We start from the raw sequence: 14,632 nt of genomic DNA, 5'->3' as shown, positions 1-14,632 counted from the left end.
TTGTCAATGAGGTGTTTGAGAATTGGAAATTGAGTGAATGTCCATTAACAATTGGGGAATGGGGAGGCTAGGTGGCGTAGTGGATAAAGCACCAACCTTGGAGTCAGGAGTACCTGGGTTCAAATCTGGTCTCAGACACTTAATAATTACCTAGCTGTGTGACCTTGGGCAAGCTACTTAACCCCATTTGCCTTGCAAAAACCTAAAAAAAAAAAAAATTGGGGAAAGGCTGAATAAATTGTGGTATATGTACATTATGGAACACTATTGTTCTATTAGAAACCAGGAGGGATGGGAATTCAGAAAAGCCTGGAAGGATTTGCATGAACTGATGCTGAGTGAGATGAGCAGAACCAGAGGAACACTGCACACCACTGTTGTAACAACAACATGAAGCTGATGATCAATCTTAAGGAGTTGCTCATTCCATCAGTGCAACAATCAGGGACAATCTTGGAGTATCTGCAATGGAGAATACCATCTGTATCCAGAGAAAGAATTGTGGAGTTTAAACAAAGATCAAAGACTATTATCTTTAATTTTTTAAAAAAAATTATCTTATAAAATCTTGCTATCTCTTATATTTTATTTCTTCCTTAAGGATATGATTTCTCTCTCAACACATTCAATGTAAAGACTATCAGACTGCCTTCTGTGGTGGGGTGGGGGGAAGGGAAACAAGATTAGGGGAAAATTGTAAAATTAAAAAATAAATAAATGAAATGAAATGAAATGACTAAAAAAAGAGGTATTTGAGTATTTATACAGAATAACAGAAATTTATGTTGGTAGAGACTTTGGGTATCAATTAATCTAAATGCTTCAAGTTACAGATAAGGAACAGTGCTGAGGAATTAAATGACCCACACTAGTTAAAACAGCAACTTTGATGTTAAAGGCAAGACTTGAACCTTTATATTTTTTTATCCTGAGACCAGCTCTCTTGTCTACTCTACAGGGCAACTAAATGGCACAGTGGATAGAGCACTGGCCTTGACTTGAGGAGGAAGAGTTCAAATCCAGCCTCAGACACTTGACACTAACTAGTTGTGTGATCCTAGGCAAGTCACTCAGTCCTGATTGCCTCAAATCCAGGGCCATCTCCAGTCAGTTGATTGAGATCTGGTCACTGGACTCAGATGTTTCTGGAGGAGTAAGTGAGATTAGTGACTTAGCATAGCTCCTCCTAACTCAAATACAATTCCTGTGTTTGTCATGGCATCACCTCCCTGATGTCATGGTCTTCTTGGAGAATGAAGGACAAAACTATTGTTATTATTGTTATCATCTATTCCACAAGGCACTGAATACTTAATAATAAATTGAAAAATTATGGATTTTTAGAAAGAGGGAAATGGAGAAAATGAAAAGGGAAAGAGGGACATAATAGAGGAGAAGAGGAGAGGCAAGGAAAGTCAACAGAAAAAAGAAAAGAGAGAGAAGAGAAGAAAGAAAGAAGAAAGTAAAAGATTAGGGGTTAGGGAAGAACCAAGGAAAACCCGATCATGGCTTGTCACAGAGTAGGATATAATGAGAATATCTCTAAAGACATAAAGTGAGACTGTTGGCATTGACTGCTGAAATATTGTAATATAGTTTTCTCATGTGACCATGTAAGTAAAACCTCAAGTGGATTTTGCCAAATTTTTTGCCCTAAACTTCCCCAATCAAAGGGTGTTTTTCAGGGAAATTCTTCTGTTTGTTTCTAATTCATTTATAGTTTGCTGTAAAACTTTTTGGTAAGTGTAATCACAAATTACCACCCCCACCATACCTTTCAATCAGTTGAAAACTGATTTCAGCCAATAAAGAAAATGGACACTTATCCAGCTGAATTCAAAACTCAGAATTTGCCAGGAATCTGTGGTTCTTTTCTTGGAAAAGTGCCTTCCTTTTTCTTGGACTAAATTTCACTTACACAAGCACCAATCTTTTTACAAATTCAACACCCTAATGACTCTCAAATTTCATAGAACTTTAGAGTTGGCAGGAACCTCAGAAACTCCCTGATTTTACAAAGGAAGAAACTGAGGACCAGAGAGGGGAAACAAGCTTCCTGGTATGTTACAAACTAGGTCATGGAGGGGTGGATGATAGAATTCCAGTTTCTCAATTCCCTAACCAGGACTTTTTCCACTTCATCATAAAGCGTATTTGCTGCCCCCAAGAATCAGTTAAGAAATAGAATAATAACTGCATTCTGTTCTTTGGGCTTGCCTTCCACTGATTATCTATTAGTTCTGAATTGTAATGGATGGATTTTTTAAATTGATAAGGAAGTTTAATGTACTTAGTTATTATACTGTCAACTTCCATAGGTGCTGACAGGAACACTCGAATAAACAAAAACAGCTCAATGTTCTGAGGTGGGATTAAACCTGAAATATCAACTCACTTCAAAGAGACTAGCTGACTATCAGTGCCTTTGTAAGTGGCAATGGCCCTATTCTGGAATGCTGAGATATTAGGAAAGAAGGAAACTGGACCCTTCAGTATCTCAGGTTGAACCACAATCTATTGAGACCAGCTAAGTTTATTTCATTAACTAGAGGAAAGACTTAAAACCTGCTCCACAAGTAAATTGTTTTTTCTTTGGATTCATTTTGGAACAGAGGCATGGACAAATCTGTTTCTGGCTAAACACCAGAAAGACATTGTCTGCTGCACAGAAAACATAGCAGAGAATATGAAGTTCTTTGCAAAGGCATAGATGTTGAAGCCCTCTGAAAAATAAACTAACTCTTTCAGGGCAAGTAGAGCTGTTGAACTCCAATAAATAGACAGTAAATACAGTCATTAGAACACCTTTGCCTAGTAACAGAAAGCTGGCCTTTGAGTCAGGAAGATATGTATTCAAGTTGCCTCTGAAACATACTGGCTATATAACCCTGGGCAATTCAATTCATTCTTCAGTGGCGAAATTTCCTGATAGGGTGGTCTCTATACCAGTGAAATCATAGGGTCAAGAAAAGAAACAAACATGCAGAGCAGAGATAAGGGTTTTCTGCTCCTTTCTAAGATTCTGTCTCAAATATAAGGAGACTGCATGTCCTCAAAGAGTCTTACTAGGTTTCATTTTTCACATAAAAGAGGAATTATATTTGTTCTCTTTGCCTTAAAAATGAGATAATTTTTGTAAAGTGGTTAGCACATTACCAAGCATATAGTAGATACTCTATAAATGAGTATTTTCTTCCTCTTTCCTGCCTTAAGACAGAGACCCAGGAGACATCTGAAACTATGATGAGTTTCCCAACAATAAAAATTGTCCAAAAGTGGAATCAGCATTGTCCTGAAGGAGGTGGATCACTGGGAGGAAAGGGGAAGAAGGGAATAGAAGTCAGAAGATCTTATCATTCTTCAGGTGAGTTGGATTGGATGACTGCTGAAGAATCTTTTATCTGTAATTCTAGAATATAGTAATAGGAAGTAACTTGTCAAAAACTGATGGGTGGGCAGTTAGTCTCAAAATTTAAGTAGTCTTTCCTGTTGAAAAATAATGTTTTTGCTAATCTTGTATATAAGTTTAGTATAATCATGAGTCCTTTCTATATAAGATAAATGTGTGGAACTGATATATATGATATAAATATCATATATATAATGAGATCATAGATGTGAAATGAGTGTCTTCAGATGCCAACTAGAGCAAATCTCTCCTTTTACAGATGAAGAAACTGAAGCTCAGGAAGGTTTGTTCAAGTGATTTGTTCAAGTTTGTATGATAATGTCTGGGATGAGGTATGAACACAAGTCCTCTATATCTAAGCCAGCACTCTCTTCACTGTACCATATTGGATCCCTGGATTTAAATTTATATTCCTAAAGCACAGTCACTCCTCAAAAATGTGGACTCCTCTTGCCACCAAGATAGAATACAAATTTTATTTGTTATTTTTAGCCCTTCATAGCCAGGTTCCAGGAAATTGCAGACTCATTTTAATTCTTCTCCTTTGTGCTACTCTGCATCTGGCTCTTAGAATTCCAAGTCACCATCAAGGTCCAGGTTAAAAGATACTACCTATATGAGGCTTCTCCTAATTTTCACCTTTGTTATGCTCTTAAACCATTCCTATCTCCTAAACTTACTTTGTAAATATAAAGAGAGCCTGCCTTGGAATAAAGATCTCCTGAATTTAAGTCTCACCTTCATGAAGCCTTACATCAAGCCCCAGCCTCCTCCTATCTCCTGACTTCTTTCTTTGATCCACTGACTTTCAGATCCAGTATCAGCTCCAATCCTTGTCACCTGCTTCTCAGTGTTCCTTCACCCCAGGACAGATATGTCTAATCTCAAACTGATAGGCCAGCTGAGATCCATTCATGTGGTCCTCCCTGTATTTATTTTGTTCATCGTTGGTGTAAATTGCATTGTATTCATGAATGGATATTGAATTCTGTATTCAATTTGACCCTCAGCAGGGTTTTTGTTGAGGAATGGAGCCCAGAAAAGGTAAAGATTGGACACAATTAGGATACAAAATTATCATTTAACTCAAAGTTGAACCTTGAAGGATAACATCATCAAAGTACCTTTTTTCCAATAACTGGTAATCTGCCTGAACTCATTTTTAATGAGTTATTGGTTAGTATACTCCCATACCATCATATACTAGTGATTCTGAACCCCCTTAAGGAAAGTACTTAACCTTTCAGTTCTCTAGGAATATATTAATGAACAAATCAATGAAAAGGAGTGGTGGCCAGTGAAGGGCATTTTAATTTAGAAAGTTAGTGAGTGGATGAGTGAAGCCATAGGAAACTGACACATCCCAAAGAAAAATGGTGAAAGTTGATTTTTTCATGTTTCCTTAACTGGAGGGGAAAAGTGGAGAAGAAAAGACAATGATTATTAAGAAAGTTATAAAGAAGGGAATGTGAAAAGCATGGCTGAAGCTAAAATAGTGTAGAAAGGCAGTCACAAATCAGGATAGTGGGACTTCCAGAGCATAGTCCCTGATATGGGCCAAAAGGTACTCACATCACAGAATTTTAGAACATCATTGGGAGAAGACATTTCCTCACCAGGTGCTCCCCAATCCAGTGAAATCATAGATCCAGAGTAAAATTTATATTTACTTATCTATACATGCTCACCACTACCCCAACCCCAAGGAGAATGTGAGAACAATTACCTTATATGTACAGATAACTAATAAAAGCTTGTTGAAATTTATTATACAATTAGACATGATGTGGATTGCCTTTGATCACCACCAGTTTTTCACTGATGAGTCTTTTCTCCATTAACAGAGAACCAGGCATCCCCCTTCAGATATCATATCTAAATTCAGATTGCTGCATGAAAAATTGACCCATCCACTTCTTAGAGGTATCAAAGTTAATATTAAATAGTTTGCTCTGGTTCCCTAAATATATGTCCTTTCAAGCACTCATCATACTTAATCATAGCATCCATTTAATATTCCTTCTCCATGCTTATTCTACTCAGAGGAACTTTATTGTGGAAAGTATAACTTTACGGTACTGGATGAACTGTGTTCTAAGATCTAAAAAGATCTTAAGATCTTTTTTCTTTACTATCATATGTTTCCAGAAATCTCAACTTGTATTGTTTAGTATACTTCACAGGCAATAGTTCTGGCATTGCTCTAGAAATCTCATGAAACATTTGAGTCCCATAACCTATTGAGAGGGTCAGATGCCACCTTTAACTTTTAGCCCTTTAGTTAGGGCTGCACATGTCCCTCACATTCTGCCAAGATATATATGTAAATCACAGAGCCGACATGAGAAAATTTCATGAGTCACTTGAATGTTGAGATATCCACCCATACTCAATGTGTTAAGAGGTAAGATTTTCAGCCCACATTTTTCTGATTCTAAGGTCAGTTCTCTTTCCATTGTGCCACGTTGGCTGAATTCCAGTGTTGCCAATTAGCATATTTCAGTTTTTTAGTACTTTGCTTATATAAAACATTTCCTAGTTCAAGATATTAGCAGGGGCAGCTAGGTGGCACAGTGGATAGAGCACTGGCCCTGGAGTCAGGAGTATCTGAGTTCAAATCCAGCCTCAGACACTTAATAATTACCTAGCTGTGTGGCCTTGGGCAAGCCACTTAACCTCATTGCAAAAACTAAAAAAAAAAAAATAATAATAATTTTTAAAAAAAGATATTAGCATGGGTTTGTTCAGACCTAAAATCAATCTGTATGTCTATGCCAATCCTGCTGTGAGGTCCATGAGATACAGGCTGGCCCAATGGGAAAAATGTTAGAGTTGGAACCCAAAGTTCTGGGCTTAGATCTGTGAAGCCTTGGACAAATTGTTTAACAGCTCTGTGCCTTAGTTTCTCATCTACAAAATGAGGGAATTGGACTTTATTACTTCTAATTTCCTTTTTTTGCTCCCAATTTATAATCCAAAAGAGGAAGGAACCTTGGTAGAGAAAAAAAATAAAAATATTTTCTGAAATATAGAGTAGAAGTAGAAATGGTGTAAAGGAGAAAAAGAATAATAGTAGTAGTAGTAGTAATAGGCATTTATATGTAGTCTTTTCTGTTGAAAGATAATGTTTTTGCTAATCTTGTATATAAATTTAGTATAATCATGAGTCCTTTCTATATAAGATAAATGTGTGGAACTGATATTGATATCATAGGATCATAGATGTGAAATGAAGGTCTTCAGATGTCATCTAGAGCAAATCTCTCATTTTGCAGATGAAGAATTACTTTAGTGGACAGCTAGGTGGATAGAGCACAAGCCCTGGAGTCAGGAGTACCTGACTATAGTCAGGCCTTCCTAACTATAGGCAGGGTATCACCTACCACTTTACAGATGAAGATCCCTGGACTCTAGAAACTAAGTGATTTGCCTGTGATCTTTCAACTAGTAAGGGTTGGTAATGATGTTTATCCTTCACTCTTGAAGAAGACCATGACATCATGAAGGTGATGCCATTAAAAGCACGTGGATTGGATTTGAGTGAGGAGAGGCTATGCTAAGTCACCAGTCTCATTCCTCCAGAGCCATCTGGGTCCAGTGGCAAGATATGAATCAGGAGATGGCCAGGGATGCAAGACAATCAGGGTTAAGTGACTTGCTCAGGGTCACACAGCTGTAGCTGGTGTCAAGTGTTTGAGCTCAGATTCAAACTCCTGTCCTCCTGACTCTATCCACTGTGCCTTCTAACTGCCTTCCAGTTGCCTACCATTAAGTGTTGAAGGCAAAATTTGTAGGTAGGTCTTTCCTGACTCCTGACCTGATTTTCTGATAACCATACTGCCTGAAACAAGGAAAAAAATTGTTTAGATCACCTGTCATAACTGTGCCTTTGGATTAAATCTTTGTGTTAATTCAACCCTGCTTTTTTGTTTGTTTTTTGCTTCTACTGCAAAATGAGTCAGGGATTTGAGATACATCCAACTGAATTTCTTGGTCTTACTGGTCTAATCAACTCTAGCTAATGCTCAGAGGAGCTGAATATTATCAAATCACTTTAATTTAATTGGACGGGTATATTTCTTTGTTTTGTGAGGGCACTGAAGAAAAATTACTGAGTGGATTAGTTTAGCTTTTATAAGAGTTTCAGTAAAGTTGCCCTAGTTTAAAAGCTTTATTTTTTTATTTGAAGCTTAATTATTTTGTTATTGTTTCCTTCCCTCCCAATTCTCTCTATCCTTTTGAATTTGATTAGACTACCTTAATGCCTTCATTGAACATGAGAAGAGTAACCTAAGCAACACTAACAGACCTTAGCAAACTTGATCAACACAATTGGCAATAATTATAAAGATCTTACAATGTAAAGCTGGAAGACTGGTTAGTGTATATGTACAATGTACAACATATGTTGACAGGTTCTAGAAACAGAGGACCTGAGTTCAAATCCTGTCTTAAACAGTTTCTATGACCTTGGAAAAGTCAATGCCATTGGATGCCTATTGTCCTCTCTATAAATGAAGGATTGAAGGGTAAAGCTACCCAAACAGGCTTGGTAGAGTGTGTTGTTAAAATTCTGGTATGAGCAATTAAATCTCGGAAATCCACAAATACTAAAAGTCTAGGCTTGATTTATTGTTTTGTTAAGAAAGTGTCAATAATGCAGATTAATCTCAAAAGTGTGTTTGCAAAAATGTTGGGGGAGGAGGGGTGTTAAACATGGACCAGCCCATCTCTATATTTCTTTACTGGAATTCAGCAGGACCTCAATAGAAAGCTCAGAAAATAAAGTTATCATCAACCTAGAAATGGAAGAGGAGAAAGAAGAAGAGGAGAGGGAGGAGGAGGTTCATAACTGTGATTTATTTAGTGCCTTAAATTTTGCAAAATACTTTATATTCACTACTTTATTTAAACTTTACCACACTTCTGCCTCTGGGGTTCCTTCTACTTAAAGATCGATGATCCTAAAAACTCCTCATTTCACAGAAAAGGATATTAAGATCTAGAAATAGGAAGTGATTAACCCAAGTTCATACACATACTAAATAACTTGACCAGGATTTGAACTCAATTGTTATCTTTCCTTATACCACTTAACTACTGTCCATTTCACATGACCCAAAGAATATCAGAAATACTATTTAGACAAAAGTTCTAGCAGAAGATAATCACTCAATCAATATGTGCATCATTAAAGAATTGCCCACAAAAATAAAAATAAAAAAAGAATGAGAGTATTTTTTTAGTCCCCAGGGTAATTACTTTAAATTAAGAATTACTTTAGTGGGCAGCTAGGTAGATAGAGCACAAGCCTGGAGTCAGGAGTACCTGAGTTCAAATCCCACCTCAGAAACTTAATAATTGCCTAGTTCTGTGACCTTGGGCAAGTCACTTAATCCCATTGCCTTAAATAAATAATTTTTTTAAAAAAAGGAATTACATTATGGGACGGCTAGGTGGCATAGTGGATAAAGCACCGGCCTTGGAGTCAGGTGTACCTGGGTTCAAATCTGGTCTCAGACACTTAATAATTACCTAGCTGTGTGGCCTTGGGCAAGCTACTTAACCCCATTTGCCTTGCCAAAAACCTAAAAAAAAAAAAAAAAGGAATTACATTAAATCTTCAACTTATCATTACAGGAGCCATTATATTCTGGAATAAATTATAATCAATCAGTATATAAGACAACTTTATACATATATGTGGATATATGCAAATATGTAATAATATGCTTTCTTAGCAATGTATTAAACTAAAGGCTGCATATATGACAATTTAGCTCATATAATTATTTGTTCTAGAAGCTTAGAATTTTTATAGAACACATTTTCTCTGTGCTTGCTAATATGCATCAAGACTAAAGCAGACCCTGGAAAATAGTATAAGATTTACAGTAACCATTCAGTCTTCAAGCTCTCCTTGTTCTCTCTCCTCTGAACTCATAGCTCTCAATGATATGTCTCATTTTGCAGTTTAGAGAATTATAGAACATTAAAGTTGGAACCTGATGCTGAAGAAAACATAATAGATGGAGAGACAATCTATATTCAAATCCCAATCCTGTCACTGTACTAATTGTGTGACTTTGGGAAACTCATAATTTCTTGGAGATTCAGTTTCCTCCTTATAATAAGAGATGATTGTACATGGGAGTCTCTGAGTTCTAATCAGTGCTTCTATGACCTTAAAAGTTCTTCTAGCTTCCTCATTTTACCACAAATTATGGTCTATAGAGATTAATTAAATTGTCTAAAGTCACACTTTAAGTACAAATTAGAAGTGGGTACAGAACTGACATCCTGATTCCCAACACTTCTTAGTCTTTCACACTATTTTCTTAACTCTAAACTTATTGCTATTTAACTTTTCATAGTTTTATGCTTCACCTTTCCCATTAGATCATAAGTCACTTGAAGGTAAAGACTATTTCTTATAATTTAATATCCTTCATATTTTCTAGTAGAGTATTTTTCACTCTTTAGGTGCTCAATAAGCATTCAGTATTCAATTAATATTGTTTTCAACACTATTAGAAATTGATACTGATTAAATGTGAGCTTCGGGGCAGCTAGTAGGTGGCGTAGTAGGGGTGGCTAGGTGGCGTAGTGCATAAAGCACCGGCCTTGGAGTCAGGAGTACCTGGGTTCAAATCCGGTCTCAGACACTTAATAATTACCTAGCTGTGTGGCCTTGGGCAAGCCACTTAACCCCATTTGCCTCGCAAAAAAAAAAAAAATGTGAGCTTCAATGTAATTCAAGATTAGGTTTGTTTTTGCTTAAATGCTAAGATTGTTTTGCCTGGTTTTCTCCTTTAATCCCCAAACAATCCCACAAATACTTAAAATTCAATAGGTATTATTAAGAAGCAACATATTATCATGAATAAATAGACAAACTTAGAGCCAGGTAGACCTGGGTTCAGATCCAGATTCTGTCATGTATTACCTGTTTGACTGTGGGCAAGTTAGACTTAATCTCTTGCCAGACAATTCTCAAAGATGATCATTTGCAGAGTAGGGGGCCAAACTGATCTAGTAGAGGGTATTAGATGAAGTGTACCAAAGTATACACTATTGAAATTGAAAGTCTGGTTCCCCCCCAAGAAAAAAAAAGTGAGAAAGACATTGTGTTTTCCATGGCACTTTGGTAACTTTAAGAGTGACCCAGAAATGAACAAGATATAGATAGCATTATAATATGTAAAATAGATAGTTTTGATTAAATTAAATTTAAAAGTTTTTGCACAAACAAAACCAATGCAACCTATATTAGAAGCAAAACAGAAAACTAGGAAATAATTTTTACAAGTATCTCTCATAAAGGTCTCATTTTTCAAATATATAGCATACTGAGTCCAATTTATAAGACTTTAAGTCATTCCCCAATTGATTGTCAAAAGATATAGACAAATAGTGTCCATCTGAAGAAGTCACAACTATCTATAGTCATATGAAAAAATGTTCTAAATCATTATTGATTAGAGAAATACAAATTAAAACAACTCTGAGATGCTACTTCACACCTTTCAAATTGACTAATATGATAGAAAAAGATGATAAGTGTTGGAGAAGATGTGGGAAGATTGGAACACTAAATCATTGTTGGTAGAGTTGTAAACTGATCAATCATTCTGGATAGTAATTTGCAACTATGCTTAAAGGGCAATCAAACTGTGCATCCTTTTTGATCCAGTAATAATACTACTACTAGATCTGTATCCCACTGAAATCATAAAAAAAGGAAAAGGATCTAAATTGTCTTAACGTGTATTTGGAAAAAATACTAATTAAACTAAAAAAAGTGATTCAGAAAAATGAACAGTGTTCAGAGACTTGGTACTCCAAGAAGTAGTATCATCATTTCAGGATAGTACTCAAACACAAATCAGTATGAACAGAGAGCTGTTAGATTCTCAGGCAGGCAAGCAGTTGCATTTTCCTGAATCTGCCCTCTCTCAATTTGTTGCCATACTCAATTCAAAATTATGAGAATTAATGCTCATTTCCAAAGTTTCACATTGGAGAACTTCCATTCCTTAAAATGCTCATTCACTCCAGAATTGCCAGCAAACTTTTCCTGTTGTTGAAAAATAACAATAACCAAGCAGATGGAGATGGTAGCCAAGTTTCCAGTTGTGTAATTTGGCATTAAATGAATCCAAGGATGTATTTATTTTAGCAATATCAGTAATCCTTGATATCACTGCTCTAAGAGATATCAGACAATCATAATCCTGGCTAGCTTTGCTACCAAGAGTCAACACCATTTGAATGAATTGTGACAATAAAAATTCCTCAACTATCTGCTGTTAAATGCCTGGTCAGATAATCATTTGGCAATAGTAGGAAGCCCTGGGGTCTTGGACACAAAATTCTTTAGTGAATTGTAATCTCTTAGAAACCCCAAGAACACTCCTAGTCTTATTCTTCATTTGCTCTGTAATTTCAAACACATACTCTTGTCTCTTCTCCAGTATAAGGGGCTGATGCTATCTGATCAGCACTGTACCTCACAGGGAGAATGGGAGAGTAAGGCTTTCATTACTTACCTGGTCAATTCAGCAATAATAGTTGGGTAGCTATGGGTCAAGTTATCTCCATTAAACAGAATTAGGGTTGATATCCCTAAACAAGATATAAATCTATTTGGAAATATTTAAACTTCAAATGTAAGTCATAAACAAGTCTTTTTCCTTTCTTAAAAATCATCTGCCTCTTTTGCCATCATTAAAACAACTGTAAAACCTGAATTTCTTGTGTGAATTTTCTTTTTTTATTATATTATCTGTAATTAAACAAAAAAACAAATTTTCCATCCTTTTATTCCCCCAAACATTGAATAAGAAAAAAATCCCTCATAAGTAAAAAATAAATGTTCTCTTTTATCCTATACAAAATTCTTCTAAACCAACAAAGACAAGTACAGAGGTCTTAAGTTAAGAAATCTTGCTCTTTCCTAGTAGAATACTTTTTTTGAATGCCTTTTTTGATGTCTTTTGTTTTTACATTGTAGTCATGCCCTACCACCTCCTCTAGATTGAGCCCTCTCTTGTGACTAAAAATATATATATATAAACACAATCATCTGACTGTAATTATCAGGTAACTAATAGATATATAATGGATAGAATTCTGGGTGTGGAGTCAGAAAGAATCCAGTTAAAATCCACCTTCAGATTCTTACTAGTTTTGTGATCTTGGGCAAGTCACTTAATCTAGGTCTGTCTTAGTTTGCTCAACTACAAAATGAAAATAGACATATCACCCACTTCAGAGTTACTAAGCAAGGATTAAATGAGATCATCTTTGTAAAGTATTCAGTTCAGAGTCTAGCACATAATTGGTGTTTAATAATATGCTTATTGCTCAATTCTCTGATACAGAAACCAAGGCTGACAAGGTATATAATAATAATACTTTGTTCTAGTAGTCCCCTATCCTACTGCCATGAGGGAGGAGTATTCCAGTATCTCTTCTCTGGGAACTTCATTACTTCTTCCAATAGAGTTCCTAAAAAAAAGTTTTGAACTAATTAATGAATTTGTTAATGTTTGTTCCTCAAGATCACTATCTTATATTTTAAATATATTTTATAACTTTTATTTTTCATGTGAAAAATACTTTTATTTGTCTGTTCCTCCCACTATCCTCCAGCAAAATTAAAAAATGGAAATGGAAATAACAAACAAAACAAAAAATAAAGTTCTCAAAATATAGCCACATCGTCCAAGCAAAACAAATTCCTCCATTAGTCTTGTCTGAAAATGTTTTCCTTTAGTTTGCACTCTGTTCTTCATTCTTTTGAACTTGAAGTTCATCATCTCATTGATCAGATTTAAAGTCTTTTTAAGCTGTTTCATAATGCTACTTTTGGTATATGAAATGTTCTCCTGCTTCTACTCACTTTACAATTTTTCCTGTTTCCTCTGAAATTATTCCATCATTTCTTATGGCACAACAATATCACATTAGATTTATAAATAACAATTTATTTAGCTATCCCCTAATAAGACTCTTTTTCATTTTCCCTCCTACAAAAAGACCTACTATAAATGTTTATGTTTATATAGATCTTTTTCTTCTTTCTCTGATTTCTTTCAAATTGGTTCTTAACCCATAACATTGATATAGCTTCTGGACATACATCATCCCAAACGGATAGATTTTCTGCAAAATTAAAATATAGCATATTTATTCAAGCAGACATCTTCAAAAAAAAAATAAAGATTGCTCTCATCTCAAGGCATATTCAAAAGATCAAAGCATTTTCTCTTTACTATTTAGAGCAAACTCCAATCAAAACACATACTATGATAACCAATGTTGTCCAGGATAGAAATATTTCCTGACCCTGGTTGCCTGGCTGAAACAGTGACCTTCACTCTACAAATAAGTGAGAACACAAACCAACAAATGCTTTTCTTCCCCTAGGTGTGGAATAAGCATAGAGGACAAACAGTATAATGGATGACAGAAGTCTATTAACTCTTCATTTGCAGTTACAATTAGACAATCAGTTCTACATCAATTAGAAAAAAGTCTTTGATAAATTCTTTTTTAAATTTTTCTAAAACTTTGAGAAAAGATATGTACAAGTAGGTGGCAGTTGGAGAGGACAATGAGAATAAGCAAAGAGGACAACAGTATTATGGATGACAGAAGTCTTAACTCTTCATTTGCAGTTACAATTAGACAATCAGTTCTACAGCAATTAGAAAAAAGTCCTTGATAAATTCTTTTTTTAATTTCTCTAAAACTTTGAGAAAAAAATGTGTACAAGTAGGTGGAAGTTGAGGAGGACAATGAGAAGCAATATAGCAGTCTATGGTGAAGTCCTCTGTAGAGGAAGGAAACCGGACTTCCCCTTCTCACAACAGATCTCAGCAAAATATGTGGGGAGAGAAAGGGAGGCTGCAAGGAAAAGATTAATGACAATCAAGCACCATTGACTGATCATTTCCATATGAGAGATTAGGTAGGAAAATTCTTGGGACTTCTGTTTCTGTAGAGATGCATACAAAGATATGACTGGGGAAGAGTATCTGCAAAATGACTAGGGGTCCTCACTGAGTTTTTAATCTTATAAATAATTATTAATCCCAGAGTTTGTCCTAATCAGAGATAGGAATTTTTGTTAGGTCAACATTCAAATTTAATCATATTTCTCTTGGTCAAGAATTATGCAGTCCTGCATGGGGACTTCTAGCTGAAGAACCAGATTCC

This window comes from Macrotis lagotis, chromosome X (genome assembly GCF_037893015.1).
Source record: "Macrotis lagotis isolate mMagLag1 chromosome X, bilby.v1.9.chrom.fasta, whole genome shotgun sequence".
Classification (NCBI taxonomy): domain Eukaryota; kingdom Metazoa; phylum Chordata; class Mammalia; order Peramelemorphia; family Peramelidae; genus Macrotis; species Macrotis lagotis.
Note: the sequence above shows the minus strand (reverse complement) of the source record.